Here is a 16,790-nt window from a genome sequence, read left to right as displayed (position 1 = left end):
GAGAACTTCTATTTCTGCGCAAAAACAACACCATAGCAATTCTGTTGAAAACAGCGTTAGTCCGGGTAAGTTCCATTCAAATCATGCAAATTAGAGTCCAAAACAAGGGCAAAAGAGTTCGGAAAAGTAGATACGACGGAGACGTATCAATGTGAAATTATCTTCTCCATTTTTTACCCCTTTGATACCTACCACCATATTCTATTCCACCATAATGATATGTCCATGGTTCATGCTCATATATTGTGTGAAGAATAGATTGGTGTTTCACATTTAAAACTATGATCCAATATTTGTATTAATGTGGTGAAGACAGAGTCATGACTTAATTATATGAAAGATGAATCGGGGTAAACATTCTTCTAGGATAGTATACTTTGAAAGATTGATGATTTTTTTGCTTGTGCTTATAAATATTATTGTGTTGATGCTTGTTGATTATCTTTTCTCGGTGAGCATACATGCAAAAGATTACATATTACATAGCATGTCACATTAAAAATTATGTTTTAATCATTTACCCACTCGAGGACGAGCATGAATTAAGCTTGGGGATACTAGATGTGTCTCCAACATATCTATAATGTTTTATTGTTCCATGCTATTATATTATCATCATAAGATAATTTTTGGGTCATAAATCACCAATTTATATTATTTTTGATATCTAACCTATTGACCCATTGACCAATCCTAGTTGCTATTTTCTACGTGTTTTTTACTTTTCGGGTTTACTATACCAAACAAAGTCCACTTGCCCCGAAACTTTTCTAGGATTTTGTATGGACCAAAAGAAGACCTAGAAGCTTCAAGAGAAATCCAGAAGCCACACGAGGGAGGAAGAAGCCAACAGGGGACTACCAGGGGGTCAGCTCCCCCTCATGGCTTGTCGCTCCCTGTTCGCCCCACTACCTCCCTCATGTGACCTCTAAATTCACATATATTCCAAAAACACTAAATATCAAAGAGAAACACTCTTTACGCCGCCAGAAGGCTCTGTTCCACGACGGTCCGATCTGGAGCTTCGTTCTGGCACCCGGTCGGAGGGGGGATCTACCACGGAGGGCTTCTTCATCAACCTTAATGTCGTCGTGAGGATGTGTGAGTAGTTCACCATAGACCTATGGGTACATAGTTAGTATCTAGATGCTATCTCTCTCTCTCTTTTGATTTTCAATACAATGATCATCGCATCTTCACTTTGATCTATCCAATGTAATTCTTTGGTACAGTGTGTTTGTTGGGATCCGATTAATTGTGAGTTTATGTTCAGATTATTCATGAGAAGTATTTGAGTATTCTTTGAAATTATTATGATTCTTCTTCGCATGATCATCTTAACGTGTCCTATAGACTAAAAGCCTGCTGGTTTATATAGATGCGAGGGTTACTAGCATTACACAACGTCGGTTACACCACTGAGAAAACATGTCGATCATCATCTTGCCATGGAGTGCAAGCTAAGTCTTTAGAGCATTCCGTTCTGTATACACCGTCTTCTCGTAGTTCGGTCTCTAGTCACCACTAGAAGACGGCTCGTGAGTCTGGCCCATGAAAATAACTAAGCGACCCAAGGACCCCCTTGTCCCATACTCCCTCAGTAGCCCATGAACTGGCCTCCAACGTCGTAGTCTTGATCTACCATTTTCACGCGTCCAAAGTCTTCGGCTTGTGGGGCGAGTTCATATCTTCCACTATGTTCGGCTGACTCCAGTTCGTCTTGCGGCTCATTCCCGATTGTCGAAGCGTCACATTGCCCATGAAATTGGCCTTTCCACTATAGGGTTGATTGCATCCCTTGATTTGTTGCTCCAATTGGAGACGGGAGGTTCCAATAATCTTTTCAAAAAAAGCCTTTCACACTTGCGAGAAAAACCGCTTAATAAAGAAGCCAAGCCTGCTTCAAGAAACACACCCTCTTTCCCCAACCGTCAAAAAGAACATCATAGAGAACAGAAACAAAGCAAGTGATCCAAGATCTTCCTCGCACCGTCATGGCCCTCTCAAAGGCCGCTGGTCAAGCGGTTCCGTTTCCCGCCTTCGTTTGTGTGACCTAGAGGTGCAGGGATATCTTCCTTCATCATATTCGGTGCCTTCCCATTCCGGATTAACTTCCTTAGTTGTGAAGCCTTCGCGGTAAAATTCCATACTCCCCGCAAGGAAGATAGGGAAGTTTGGTTCCTTTCCTCTTATGAGACTTGGGCTTTCCCATTCACCCCTTTCTAAGGGCTTTCTTAGAATTTTACGGGATTCAACTCCACCATCTCACCCGCAGATCCATTCGTCACATCTCGGGCTTTGTTGGCCTTTCAGAGATGTTTGTCGGTTGGGAAGCCCATTTTGATTTGTGGAGGATGTTTTTCTACCTCGTCCCTTGTACTCGAGGAGGGACAATTTGTGAACTAGGCGGAGCCGAAGTGTGGCGTATAGCCGGGATGCGGTACCATGAGGGACCCCAAAGAAAGCTTCTATAGAGTGGACCTCCGAGTGGTTCTGTATTGAATATGTCCCTTTATTTGATCCAGTTGGGAGGGGTCTGCCAAAATTCTCAACCGATCCCTTAAATAAGCGGTTAAACTGGTGACCGAAGAGACCTTCCCACGAGGATAGTTTGGATGTGAAACCACTGCTCGCCAATGGGAGACTCTTAGCACACCACTAGCTAACCATGGAGTTATAATGGTCTAACTGACGCGACATGGTACAAACGGGGAGGTCCTGCCAACCAGGTAACGATGGCTTCCATATTGGCCGACCTCTTCAAAGGAGAAAAGTAAGAGTTCATTGGTACAAGAACCAAGGAAGGATACTTGAATCACAACCCCGTCGAATTGGTGAGATTAAAACTATATTCATAATTCGGATTTTTTATAGTTATTTTGGCTAATTAAACCTTCGTGGTTCTCCGAACAAGACTAGAAGTGCTGGATCGAGAAAGTTAGCCGTCTTCCTCTGCACCCGAAGAATTTGTTGGAAATATGCCCTAGAGGCAATGATAAATAGTTATTGTTATAGTTCCTATTTAAAGATAATCGTTTATTATCCATGCTATAATTGTATTGAATGAAAACATAGATACATGTGTGGATAAATAGAAAGAACAATGTCCCTACCAAGCCTCTAGTTGGCTAGCCAGTTGATCAAGGATAGTCAAGGTTTTCTGACAATGTGCAAAGTGTTGTTGCTTGATAACTGGATCACATCATTAGGAGAACCATGTGATGGACTAGACCCAAACTATGAACGTAGCATATTGATCCTGTCATTTTATTGCTATTGTTTTCTGCGTGTCAAGTATTTGTTCCTATAACCATGAGATCATATAACCCACTGGCACCGGCGGGATACCTTGTGTGTATCAAATGTCACAACGTAATTGGGTGACTATAAAGGTGCTCTACAGGTATCTCCGAAGGTGTCCATTGGGTTAGTATGGATCAAGACTGGGATTTGTCACTCTGTGTGACGGAGAGGTATCTCGGGGCCCACTCGGTAATACAACATCACACACAAGCCTTGCAAGCAATGTGAATAAGTGTAAGTCACGGGATCTTGTATTACGAAACAAGAAAAGAGACTTGCCGGTGACGAGATTGAAATAGGTATGCGGATACCGATGATCGAATCTGGGGCAAGTAACATACCGAAGGACAAAAGGAATGACATACGGGATTTCCTGAATCCTTGACACTAAGGTTCAACAGATAAGTTATTCGGATAATATGTAGGATCCAATATGGGAATCCAGGTCCCTCTATTGGATATTGACCGAGGAGTACCTCAGGGCATGTCTACATAGTTCTCGAACCCGCAGGGTCTGCACACTTAAGGTTCGGCGATGTTTTAGTATAGTTGAGTTATATGTGTGGTTACCGAATGTTGTTCGGAGTCCCGGATGAGATCAAGGATGTCACGAGGGTATCTAGAATGATCCCGAGACGAAGATTGATATATAGGATGAGCTCATTTGATTACCAGAAGGTTTTTGGGCATTACCGGGAATGTATCGGGAGTGACGAATGGGTTCCGGATGTTCACCGGGAGGGGGCCAACCCACCCGGGGAAGCCCACAGGCCCTAGGGGTGGCGCACCAGCCCTTGGTGGGCTGGTGGGACAGCCCAATAAGGCCTATGTGCAAGAGATAAGAAAATCAAAGAGAAAAGAAAAAAAAGAGGTGGGAAGGAAGGGAAGGACTCCACCTTCCAATCCTAGTTGGACTAGGATTGGAGGTGGACTCCTCCACCTTCCAATCCTAGTTGGACTAGGATTGGAGGTGGACTCCTCCACCTCCTTGGCCGGCGCACCCTAGGTGTCTTGGACCCCAAGGCAAGCCTCCACTCCCCTCCTCCTATATATAGTGGAGTTTTAGGGCTGATATGAGACAACTTTTGCCACGGCAGCTCGACCACAAACACCACGGTTTTTCCTCTAGATCGTACTTCTGCGGAGCTCGGGCGGAGCCCTGCAGGAGTAGATCCTTCACCACCACTAGAGCACCGTCATGCTGCCGGAGAAATCATCTACTTCTCCGTCTTGCTTGCTGGATCAAGAAGGTAGAGATCACCGTCGAGCTGTACATGTACTGAACACGGAGGTGCCGTCCGTTCGGCACTAGATCGGAGCGGATCGTGGGACGGATCGCGGGAGGGTTCATGGGACGGTTCACGGGGCGGATCGAGAGACATGAGGATGTTGCACTACATCAACCGCGTTTCTTAACGCTTCCTGATGTGCGATCTACAAGGGTACGTAGATCCAAATCTCCTCTCGTAGATGGACATCACCATGATAGGTCTTCGTGCGCGTAGGAAAAATTTTGTTTCCCATGCGACGTTCCCCAACAGTGGCATCATGAGCTAGGTTCATGCATAGATGTAATATCGAGTAGAACACAAAGGGTTTTGTGGATGGTGATGTTCGATTTGCTGCCCTCCTTAGTCTTTTCTCAATTCGGCGGTACTGTTAGATTGAAGCGGCCCGGACCGACATTATTCGTACGCTTACGAAAGACTGGTTTCATCGCTTGACATGCAACCTCGTTGCATAAAGATGGCTGGCGGGTGTCGGTTTCTTCAACTTTAATTGAATTGGTTTTGACCTAGGCAATCCTTGGAGAGGTTAAATATCAATTTGCACATCTCCGCTGTGGTTTTTGCGTAAGTAAGATGTGATCTACTAGATACCCACTGCAACCACGTAAAACATGCAACAACAATTAGAGGACGTCTAAGTTGTTTTTGCAGGGTATGCTTGTGATATGATATGGCCAATGATGTGACATGATATATTGGATGTATGAGATGATCATGTTGTAATAGTTAAATATCGACTTGCACGTCGATGGTACGGCAACCGGCACGAGCCATAGGGTTGTCTTTAAACTAACATTTGTGCTTGCAGATGCGTTTACTATATTTCTAGGACGTAGCTTTAGTAGTAATAGCATGAGTAGCACGACAACACCGATAGTGACACGTTGATGGAGATCATGGTGTGGCGCCGGTGACAAAAAGATCGTGTCGGTGCTTTGGTGATGGAGATCAAGAAGCACATAATGATGGCCATATCATGTCATTAGTGAATTGCATGTGATGTTAATCCTTTTATGCACCTTATTTTTCTTACAAAGATGGTAGCATTATGAGGTGATCTCTCACTAAAATTTCAACACGAAATTGTGTTCTCCCCGACTGTGCACCGTTGCTACAGTTTCTCGTTTGGAGACACCACGTGATGATCGGGTGTGATAGACTCAACGTTCAAATACAATGGGTGCAAAACAGTTGCACACGCAGAACACTCGGGTTAAGCTTGACGAGCCTAGCATGTGCAGACATGGCCTCGGAACACATGAGACCGAAAGTTTGATCATGAATCATATAGTTGATATGATTAGCATAGGGATGCTTACCACCGAAACTATCCTCGACTCACGTGATGATCGGACTTGAGCTAGTGGAATTGGATCATGTACCACTCAAATGACTAGAGAGATATACTTTTTGAGTGGGAGTTTAGCAAGTAATTTGATTAGTTAAACTCTAATTATCTTGAACATAGTCAAAGTCCACTTTGAAAATATTTGTGATGTAGATCAATGGCTCACGCGACAGTCACCCTGAATTTTAATACGTTCCTAGAGAAAGGTAAGTTGAAAGATGATGGAAGCAACTTTGTAGTCTGGGCTCGTAATCTTAAGTTGCTCCTACAAGCTGGGAAGAAGGATTATGTCCTTAATGCTGCGCTAGGAGATGAACCACCTGCCACGGCTGACCAAGATGCTAAGAACGCTTGGTTAGCACGCAAGGAGGACTACTCAGTAGTTCAATGTGCAGTCTTGTATGGCTTAGAGCCGGGACTTCAATGTCGCTTTGAGCGTCATGGGGCATATGAGATGTTCCAGGAGTTAAAGTTTATCTTTCAGAAGAACGCCCGGATCGAGAGGTATGAGACCTCAGATAAATTCTATTCTTGCAAGATGGAGGAGAATTCATCTGTCAGTGAACATGTGCTCAAGATGTCTGGGTACTCAAACCGTCTAGCTGAGCTGGGGATTGAACTCCCGCAAGAGGCTATCACTGACAGAATTCTTCAATCACTGCCACCAAGCTATAAGAGCTTTGTGTTGAACTATAACATGCAAGGGATGAACAAGTCACCTGGCGAGTTATTCGCGATGTTGAAAGTCGCAGAGTCAGAACTCTGTAAAGAGCAGCAAGTGTTGATGTTGAATAAGACCACTAGTTTCAAGAGAAACGACAAAGGAAAGAAGGGTAATTCAAAGAAGAGCGGCAAGCCTGTTGCCAATCCGATGAAGAAGCCCAAAGCTGGACCTAAGCCTGAAACGGAGTGCTATTATTGCAAGGTTATGGGTCACTGGAAGCGCAACTGCCCCAAGTATCTGGCTGATAAGAAGGCGGTCAAGGAAATATCAGGTATATTCGATATAAATGTTATTGATGTGTACTTAACCAGCTCTCGTAGTAGTGCGTGGGTATTCGATTCCGGTTCTGTTGCTCATATTTGCAACTCGAAACAGGAACTGCGGAATAAGCGAAGGCTGGCGAAGGATGAACAGAGGATGCGCGTGGGAAATGGTTCCAAGGTTGATGCAATCGCCGTCAGCACAGTTTCACTTCTGTTACCATCAGGATTAGTTATGAACTTAAATAAATGTCATTTAGTGCCTGCGTTAAGCATGAACATTATATCTGGATCTTGTTTATTGCGAGATGGTTACTCGTTTAAGTCAAAGAATAATGGTTGTTCTATTTCTATGAGTAATATGTTTTATGGTCATGCACCCAATGTGAGAGGATTGTTCATATTGAATCTTGATAGTGATAATACACATATACATAACATTGAGACCAAAGGAGTTAGAGTTAACAATGATAGCGCCATGTTTTTATGGCACTGCCGCTTAGGTGATATTGGTGTAAAGCGCATGAAGAAACTCCATACTGATGGACTTTTGGAGTCACTTGACTTTGATTCACTTGACACGTGCAAACCATGCCTCATGGGCAAGATGACTAAGACTCCGTTCTCCGGAACAATGGAGCGTGCAAGTGACTTGTTGGAAATCATACATACCGATGTGTGTGGTCCGATGAGTGTGAAGGCATGCGGCGGATACCGTTATTTTCTCACCTTCACTGACGATTTGATTAGATACGGTTATGTCTACTTCATGAAGCACAAGTCTGAGACGTTTGAAAAGTTCAAACAATTTCAAAGTGAACTCAAAAATCATCGTAACAAGAAAATCAAGTTCCTACGGTCTGATCGTGGCGGTGAATATGTGAGTTTCCAATTTAGTGCTCACTTAAGACAATGCGGAATTGTTTCACAGTTGACACCGCGTGGAACACCACAGCGTAATGGTGTGTCTGAACGTCGTAATCGTACTTTATTAGAGATGGTGCGATCTATGATGTCTCTTACCGATTTGTCGTTATCATTTTGGGGTTATGCATTAGAAACAGCTGCATTCACTTTAATTACGGCACCATCAAAATCCGTTGAGATGACGCCATACGAACTGTGGTATGGCAAAAGACCAAAGTTATGGTTTCTTAAAGTTTGGGGATGTGATGCTTACGTCAAAAAGCTTCAGCCTGAAAAGCTGGAACCCAAAGCGTAAAAGTGCGTCTTCATAGGTTACCCAAAAGAGACAGTTGGGTATACCTTCTATCTCAAATCTGAGGGCAAAGTGTTTGTTGCTAAAAACGGAGCTTTTCTTGAGAAGGAGTTTCTCTCGAAAGAATTGAGTGGGAGGAAGATAGAACTTGATGAGGTTGTCGAACCTCTAATTCATCTTGATGGTGGCGCAGGGCAAGGGGAAACCCCTGTTGCTGCGGCACCTATTGAGGAACAAGTTGATGATGATGATCATGAAACTTCGGATCAAGTTGCTGTCGGACCTCGCAGGTCGACAAGATCACGTACTACTCCCGAGTGGTATGGTAATCCTATCTTGACAATTATGTTGTTGGACAACAATGAACCTACAAATTATGAAGAAGCAATGGTGGGCCCGGATTCCAACAAATGGCTGGAGGCCCTGAAGTCCGAGATAGGATCCATGTACGAGAACAAAGTGTGGACTTTAGAAGTACTACCTGAAGGCCGCAAGGCTATTCATAACAAATGGATCTATAAGAAGAAGACAGACGCAGACGGTAATGTGGCCGTTTATAAAGCTCGACTTGTGGCAAAGGGCTTTTCACAAGTTCAAGGAATTGACTACGATGAGACTTTCTCACCGGTAGCAATTCTTAAGTCTGCCCGAATCATGTTAACAAGAGCTGCCTTTTACGATTATGAAATCTTGCAGATGGATGTCAAAACGACGTTCCTTAACGGTTTTCTTAAGGAAGAGTTGTATATGATGCAACCCGAAGGTTTTGTCGATCCTAAGAATGCTGACAAAGTGTGCAAACTCCAGCGATTCATTTATGGACCGGTGCAAGCATCTCGGAGTTGGAATAAGCGTTTTGATCTGGTGATCAAAGCATTTGGGTTTATACAAGTGGTTGGAGAATCTTGTATTTACAAGAAAGTGAGTAGGAGCTCTGTGGTGTTTCTAATATTATATGTGGAATACATATTGCTGATTGGAAACAATGTGGAGCTTTTGGAGAGCATAAAAGGTTACTTGAATAAAAGTTTCTCTATGAAGGACCTAGGAGAAGCTGCTTACATTCTAGGCATTAAGATCTATAGGGATAGATCGAAACGCCTGATAGGACTTTCACAAAGCACATACCTTGATAAATTTTTGAAAAGTTCAAAATGGATCAGTCCAAGAAAGGGTTCTTGCTAGTGTTACAAGGTATAAAATTGAGTAAGACTCAGTGCCCAGCAACTGCGGAAGATAGAAAGACAATTAGTTCTGTCCCCTACGCTTCAGTCATAGGTTCTATCATGTATGCAATGTTGTGCACTAGACCAGACGTCAGCTTGGCCATAAGTATGGCAGGCAGGTTTCACAGTAATACACGAGTGGATCACTGGACGACGGTCAAGAACATTCTGAAGTACCTGAAAATGACTAAGGGAATGTTTCCCGTGTATGGAGGTGACAAGGAGCTCGTCGTAAAAGGTTACGTCGACGCAAGTTTTGACACCGATCCGGATGACTCTAGTTTTCAAACCAGATACGTATTTATTCTTAATGGGGGTGCGGTAAGTTGGTGCAATTCCAAGCAGAGCGTCGTAGCTGATTCTACATGTGAAGCGGAGTACATGGCTTCCTCTAAGGCGGCAAAGGAGGGTGTCTGGATGAAGCAGTTCATGACAGATCTTGGAGTTGTGACGAGCGCACTCGATCCATTAACTCTGTTAGGTTACAACACTGGTGTCGTTGCCTTAGCAAAGGAACCAAGGTTTCACAAGAAGACCAGACACATCAAACGACGCTTCAACCTCATCTGCGACTACGTCGAGTTAGAGGACGTGAATATTTCCAAAGTGCACATGGATCTGAATGTTGCAGACCCGCTAACTAAACCTCTTCCACGGGCAAAACATGATCAACACCAGAACTGTATGGGTGTTCGATTTATTACAATGTAAATCGCATGGCGATGTGAGGACTAGATTATTGTCTTTAGTGCAAGTGGGAGGCTGTTGGAAATATGCCCTAGAGGCAATGATAAATAGTTATTATTATATTTCCTGTTTAAAGATAATCATTTATTATCCATGCTATAATTGTATTGAATGAAAACATAGATACATGTGTGGATAAATAGACACAACAATGTCCCTAGCAAGCCTCTAGTTGGCTAGCTAGTTGATCAAGGATAGTCAAGTTTTTCTGACTATATGCAAAGTGTTGTTGCTTGATAACTGGATCACATCATTAGGAGAATCATGTGATGGACTAGACCCAAACTATGAATGTAGCATATTGATCGTGTCATTTTATTGCTATTGTTTTCTGCGTGTCAAGTATTTGTTCCTATGACCATGAGATCATATAACCCACTGGCACCGGAGGGATACCTTGTGTGTATCCAATATCACAACGTAACTGGGTGACTATAAAGGTGCTCTACAGGTATCTCCAAAGGTGTCCGTTGGGTTAGTATGGATCAAGACTGGGATTTGTCACTCCGTGTGACGGAGAGGTATCTCGGGGCCCACTCGGTAATACAACATCACACACAAGCCTTGCAAGCAATGTGACTAAGTGTAAGTCACGGGATCTTGTATTACGGAACGAGAAAAGAGACTTGCCGGTAACGAGATTGAAATAGGTACGCGGATACCGACGATCGAATCTCGGGCAAGTAACATACCGAAGGACAAAAGGAAAGACATACGGGATTGCCTGAATCCTTGACACTGAGGTTCAACCGATAAGTTATTCAGAGAATATGTAGGATCCAATATGGGCATCCAGGTCCCGCTATTGGGTATTGACCGAGGAGTACCTCGGGGCATGTCTGCATAGTTCTCGAACCCGCAGGGTCTGCACACTTAAGGTTCAGTGATGTTTTAGTGTAGTTGAGTTATATGTTTGGTTACCGAATGTTGTTTGGAGTCCCGGATTATATCACGGACGTCACAAGGGTTTCCGGAATGGTCCGGAGACGAAGATTGATATATAGGATGACCTCATTTGATTACCGGAAGGTTTTCGGGCATTACCGGGAATGTACCGGGAGTGACGAATGGGTTCCGGATGTTCACCGGGAGGGGCCAACCCACCCGGGGAAGCCCATAGGCCCTAGGGGTGGCGAACCAGCCCTTGGTGGGCTGGTGGGACAGCCCAATAAGGCCTATGCGCAAGATATAAGAAAATCAGAGAGAAAAGAAAAAGGAAAAAAAAGAGGTTGGAAGAAAGGGAAGGACTCCACCTTCCAATCCTAGTTGCACTAGGATTGGAGGTGGACTCCTCCACCTCCTTTGCCGGCGGATCGTGGGACGGTTCGCGTGGCGGATCAACGGACGTGAGGACATTCCAATACATCAACCATGTTTCTTAACGCTTCCTGCTGTGCGATCTACAAGGGTACGTAGATCCAAATCTCCTCTCGTAGATGGACATCACCATGATAGGTCTTCGTGCCCGTAGGAAATTTTTTGTTTCCCATGCGATGTTCCCCAACAGAATTATGCTCGTGACGATGATCCAAAGTTTCATGAAGACCCAAATATGTTGATCTTATTTGAGGATGGGGTCTTTTTTCGAGGCGAGAATTGACGGCTCTGGTATACTCCATTCCTCAACTGGGGGTAAAAAGAAAGCCTCCTCCAAGAAAGGGTGCCCGTCCCTCGCTGCGCCAACCCCCATTCCCAGGAGACGTCGCTCCATTCGCCAAACACCGGCTAATACAACATCGTTTGAACCCATGGCAAATACCGATAGGGCTTGTAAGCAGGGACAAACCACTGGGACTGCTTCGAACGCACCTCCTGCCAAGAGGACATGAAATAAAACTGGTAATTCAGGTATTGTTTTATCACCAGTTGTGAGTATTAACAATACTGGCGAACTCCGTCGCAGCCGAACACAACTTCCTCCGCCCGAAGAGGCCGAGAGGGTTCAGGGTAGTGATCCTAGGATAACACATTCCACAACAACGGGAAATAATGTCGTGGTTATTCTTGCCAACCAACCTCCACAAGATCTGAAGGAGGTTTCGGTTACTAATTCCGAAGTTGAAAGCGTGATGAATCATCGTTGACGCAAAGAGTAACTACACCACCCTGAATTTTGTAAACATGAGCTTAACGCCCTTAATTCGGTGGATGCATACCTTGGAGTTGCTCGAGCATGACTTGAGGGAGTTGCCAACCGGATGTCAACTAGTCTAAAGGTATATGTTTGATTTTAAAAACCAAAAACAAAAATCAAAACCCAGTAGCCCCCGAGCCTTAATTTGGACAGGAAGACCGAGTTAAGGGTCTAAATTATCATGTTGCCATTTACACGCCTCGAGAAATCAAAACAAGAAACTGTCTAAGGACCTTGAGATCTACGGAACACGGCTAGAGGCTGTGAAAGGAAAATTAGAAGGATTGAAGAAATTCAAAAGGGAAGCACGTGGTGAGTGATTATTGCAAATAATTCGCCATTGCACTGTGTACCTTATTATAATGAAATTTTACTATATAGCAGCTAAGTTCACATGTCAGTTAAAAAAATATTTAGACATGCCAAAGAATCGCAAAGACATGCCGAATTGCAGCATGAGGCCGTATGTCGGGTATTATTCCAGAGTCTCAACAAAAAGAAAAAACTTGAGGCGGTAAGTCAATGACAAGCCGGAAAAAATAGAGTTTAGCTCGCAAACACTCAAGAAGAGAACAATAGATTGAAAGGTGGCATGTTTTGTGAGTGTAATTCCAATCTTCTAGTTCCTCATACATACAATTCGGAACTAACAAACATACGTCGTCTCTTTGTAGCTCTCCTAACTGGGTGTCCTGAAGAGGATGCCAATACGTATGTAGGGAACCTTTTAAGGGAACTATCCAGTGCATGAGCAAGGACGAAAGGCAATGAAGAGCATGATTAATGCGCTATGGCCGACCGAGAAGCCCCCAGAAGGGTTGGCATAATTGGTAGATCCTTTTAGAGGAGCCTGACATCGTTTTTAATTATGGAAATCGTCAGCCTATCTAGAAGGTGCATGGGAGGCATGGGCGATGGTGAAGGCCAGATTCAACAAACTTGACCCAGAGCGGTTGGCTCGAGTTGGGTCAATAGGTCCATATGGTCAAGAGGTGCCCCTCCATTTGATGTCTGATCAAGTGATTCCTACCACGCGTCTCTCACAACAAGATTGCCAGCTGGATGCGATAATAGATAATCTCGATCAGCAAATAGGTGTTTGATTCTATGTAACAATATACTTTAGATCAAATATTCCTCCATCCGATTTGTAAATGTTGTTTTAACTGGCCATCGACTCCTACCTCCCCTAACAACATTTAGGGTGTGTTCCATACTATGTAACAAGTGATAACAGGAAAACACTTCGTTGAACCAGGAAATCTAGCCATATGGTGCTAACAAATAGAATATGATCATGGAGTTATGTTATATTACTTTTTAATGTAAAAAACTTCTTCCAAAGAAAATAGTTCCTCTATTGGTTCCTTTCTTCTGGTTGCAACGCTAATGCACACATGATAACCTTATATCCACAGAATGTGAGTGACTCTCACCTAATTATTTTCACTTGCTCTATGGCCAATCAATTATTTCCATAAGAACCCTAGCTTTCGACTTCACCCATCTGAGGTACGTATCCAGGTTAGCCGGTCGTAACAATCAGAGAGGTGCTCAATTTACCCTCTAGCCGAACAATCGGGAATGTAGAGGGTAAACAAACGAGTAAGGCAACCCAGCATGGCCAAATATTCAGTCAAATTGATGCATATACTGGCTTTTAAATATAGGAAGGATGCATACATCATAAAGACAAAAAAAATAGATGCACAAGTGTACGCTGATCAACTTATATTTAGAAGCCACAGGTGTTACCAAAAAAATACTTTTTAGTGAACATAGTTTGGTTAGGCCGGACATAAAATGGGATATGCTTATCGATCTACAATAGAAAAAAGGTGCAAAAAATTAGAAGAGAAAAGAAAAGACTAGTTAAGTTGACGACACCAGTCTAGCCATAGAACCGCCAAAGTTGATTCAATGGGCTCGGTTCAAGGCAATTATCTCATTGTTGCAGAGGCAATATGCTCCTCATGCAAGTACTATCTCAATTATGGAAGGCCCATCCCATTTAAGTGCATGTTTATTCTTCTTCGTCTCCGCGATGCAGAGCACAAGCTCGCCCACATTATATGCTTTCGCCAGAACTTCCCTACTCTTCTCGCACCGAGATTGTTGCTAATAAAAGGCAGAGTGTGCGAGTGCTATATAAATCTCTTCTCCTAGTGTGTCTAAGTCGTCCTGCCGATGTAGCTCGGCCTCTTTTCCTTCATACATGCACATTCTAGGTCCATCATGGATGATATCACAGGGAGGGCCGCTTCTTCCCCATACGCCATAAGAAATGGTGTATATCCTGTTGATTGCTTCGGGGTGGTGCACAAAACCGAAGGTAAAGATTCGAGCTCCTCTACCCAATGGAAATTGGATTCCTTCAAAGAATGGACTACGCGAGGTTTGATTCCGCTATTAATAAGACTGTTGGACCATTCCAATTGTCCATTGGTTTGTGGATGATATACTGAGGCGTAATCGAGCTTGATGCCTAGGTTCGCACACCAGTCCTTCCCTTCTTGAGCTGTAAAGTTGGATCCATTGTGTGTTATCACATTATGGGGGACACCATAATAGTGAACCATGCTGGATATAAAATTGATCACTTGTCCATACTTGGCAGAAGTTACTAGTTTGGCTTCAATCCACTTGCTGAATTTATTGACCATAACTAGTATGTATTTCTTTTTCTTGGCCCCCCTTAAAGTGGATCAATCATACTAAATCCCTAGACCACAAAAGGTTAGTTGATCAGTATTGTCCGACATTCTGTTGCGGTCATGTGGCTTTGATTAAAAAAATGCTGGCAACTAACACAATTTTCAACAAGTGTGTGAGTGTGTGCGTGAGACATGGGCCAAAAGACACCAGCCCGGAAAGCCTTGCTTACCAGGGACCAAGCTATTGCATGATGGCCACCAATACGTGCATGTATTTCATCCAAGAGTTGTTGGCCCTCTTCTTTGGATATGCACCGCTGGAGGGCTCAAGTGGTGCCTTTCTGGTATACGTACCCCTCATGGACCTTGTAAGCCTTGGATCACTAGATTATTCACCTTGTTTCAGTGTGGTCATCGGGGAGCTCTTGGCAGAGAAGATAAGAAAGAAAAGGCTCGTTCCATGGCACGATTACTGTCATTATTTCATGAGTCCAAGGTGTTTCTTCAAGAGCTGATCCACCAATGATGCTCGTTTTGTCCAATTATAGGAGGGGTGACATGTTCCTGACCACTTGCTCCGGTGTCATTGTCCCCATCCTGCCATACTATGGATGGCTTAAAGAAACGTTCCAAAAATGTAATTTTAGGCACACGGTCGCGTTTGGCACCCAAACGACCAAGTACATCAACAGTTGTTGTCCCTGGAGGAATTGTGGAGTTCGAGGCCTTCGAACCATGATAATATTTTATGAACAACGTTCCTATATGATGCCATTTTTGGATTTTTAGCATTGAATTGGCCGTTTATTTGGGAGATAGCAAGGTTGGAGTCTCCCCATACCTCAAGTTGTTGAACACCCCCTGAAGTTAACATCCAAAGTCCATGCAATAGAGCCTCGTACTCGGCCACATTGTTGGAATCGGTGTACATGATCTATAGCACATACAGATGTTCTAAGTACAACACTAGTCCCTAGTGTGACAAGCGTCTTGGAGCCATCGAAGTACATCATCCAATGGGAATATGTACTATATTATTTAGGGAGTTCAGCGTCCTTCCATTTGGCGAGAAAATCAGCCAACACCTGAGATATAATAGCTTGGGGTGGCTTGTACACGATTTCAAAAGGTAAGAGTTCAATGGCCCATTTGGCTATGCGTCTCGCGGCGTCCCTGTTGTTGATTATATCATTTAGTGGTAGTTCAGATGCTACCGTAACCGAACATTCTTAAAAGTAGTTTTAGAGCTTGCGAGATACCATAAAAACTCTATATGCCTTCTTCTGAGAGTGCGGATAACGAAATTTGAACCGGGTCAGTATTTCAGACACAAAGTAGACTGGCTTGTGCACTCAGAAATTGTGGCCTTCCACCTCTCGTTCGACAACGAGGACTGCGCTTACCACTTGATTGGTGGCCGAGATGTAGAGTCATTGGTTCCCCTGTAGCATGTGTTGTCAGTATGGCGTTACTGGCTAATAGTGTTTTAGTTTCTTCCAGGGTATTTGGTGCCTCATCGGTCCACTCAAAGTTTTTGGTCTCTTTGAATAGTCTGTACAGAGGTAGTGCCTTCACACCAAGGAGGTAGATGAAACGTCTTAAAGCCGGCATGCAGCCTGCAACTTTCTGCACGTGCTTCAACTCCGTGGGGATTGCTAGCTGGGATAGAGCTCGGATTTTAGCCCGATTTGCCATGATTCCTGTATGGGAGACGATGAATCCGAGTAGTTTGCCCACCGGAACTCCGAATACACACTTGTCCAGTTTCAGGCGTATATCGTACTCCCGGTGATTATCGAAGGTTTGTAGGACATCATCCACGAGCTCGATGACATGCTTGGTTTTCATGACCACATCACCCACATATGCCTCAACTATTTTGTTGA

This window comes from Hordeum vulgare, chromosome 2H (assembly GCF_904849725.1).
Source record: "Hordeum vulgare subsp. vulgare chromosome 2H, MorexV3_pseudomolecules_assembly, whole genome shotgun sequence".
In the NCBI taxonomy this organism is placed as follows: domain Eukaryota; kingdom Viridiplantae; phylum Streptophyta; class Magnoliopsida; order Poales; family Poaceae; genus Hordeum; species Hordeum vulgare.
The sequence above is the reverse complement of the archived record's forward strand: the minus strand, read 5'-3'. Positions refer to the sequence as shown.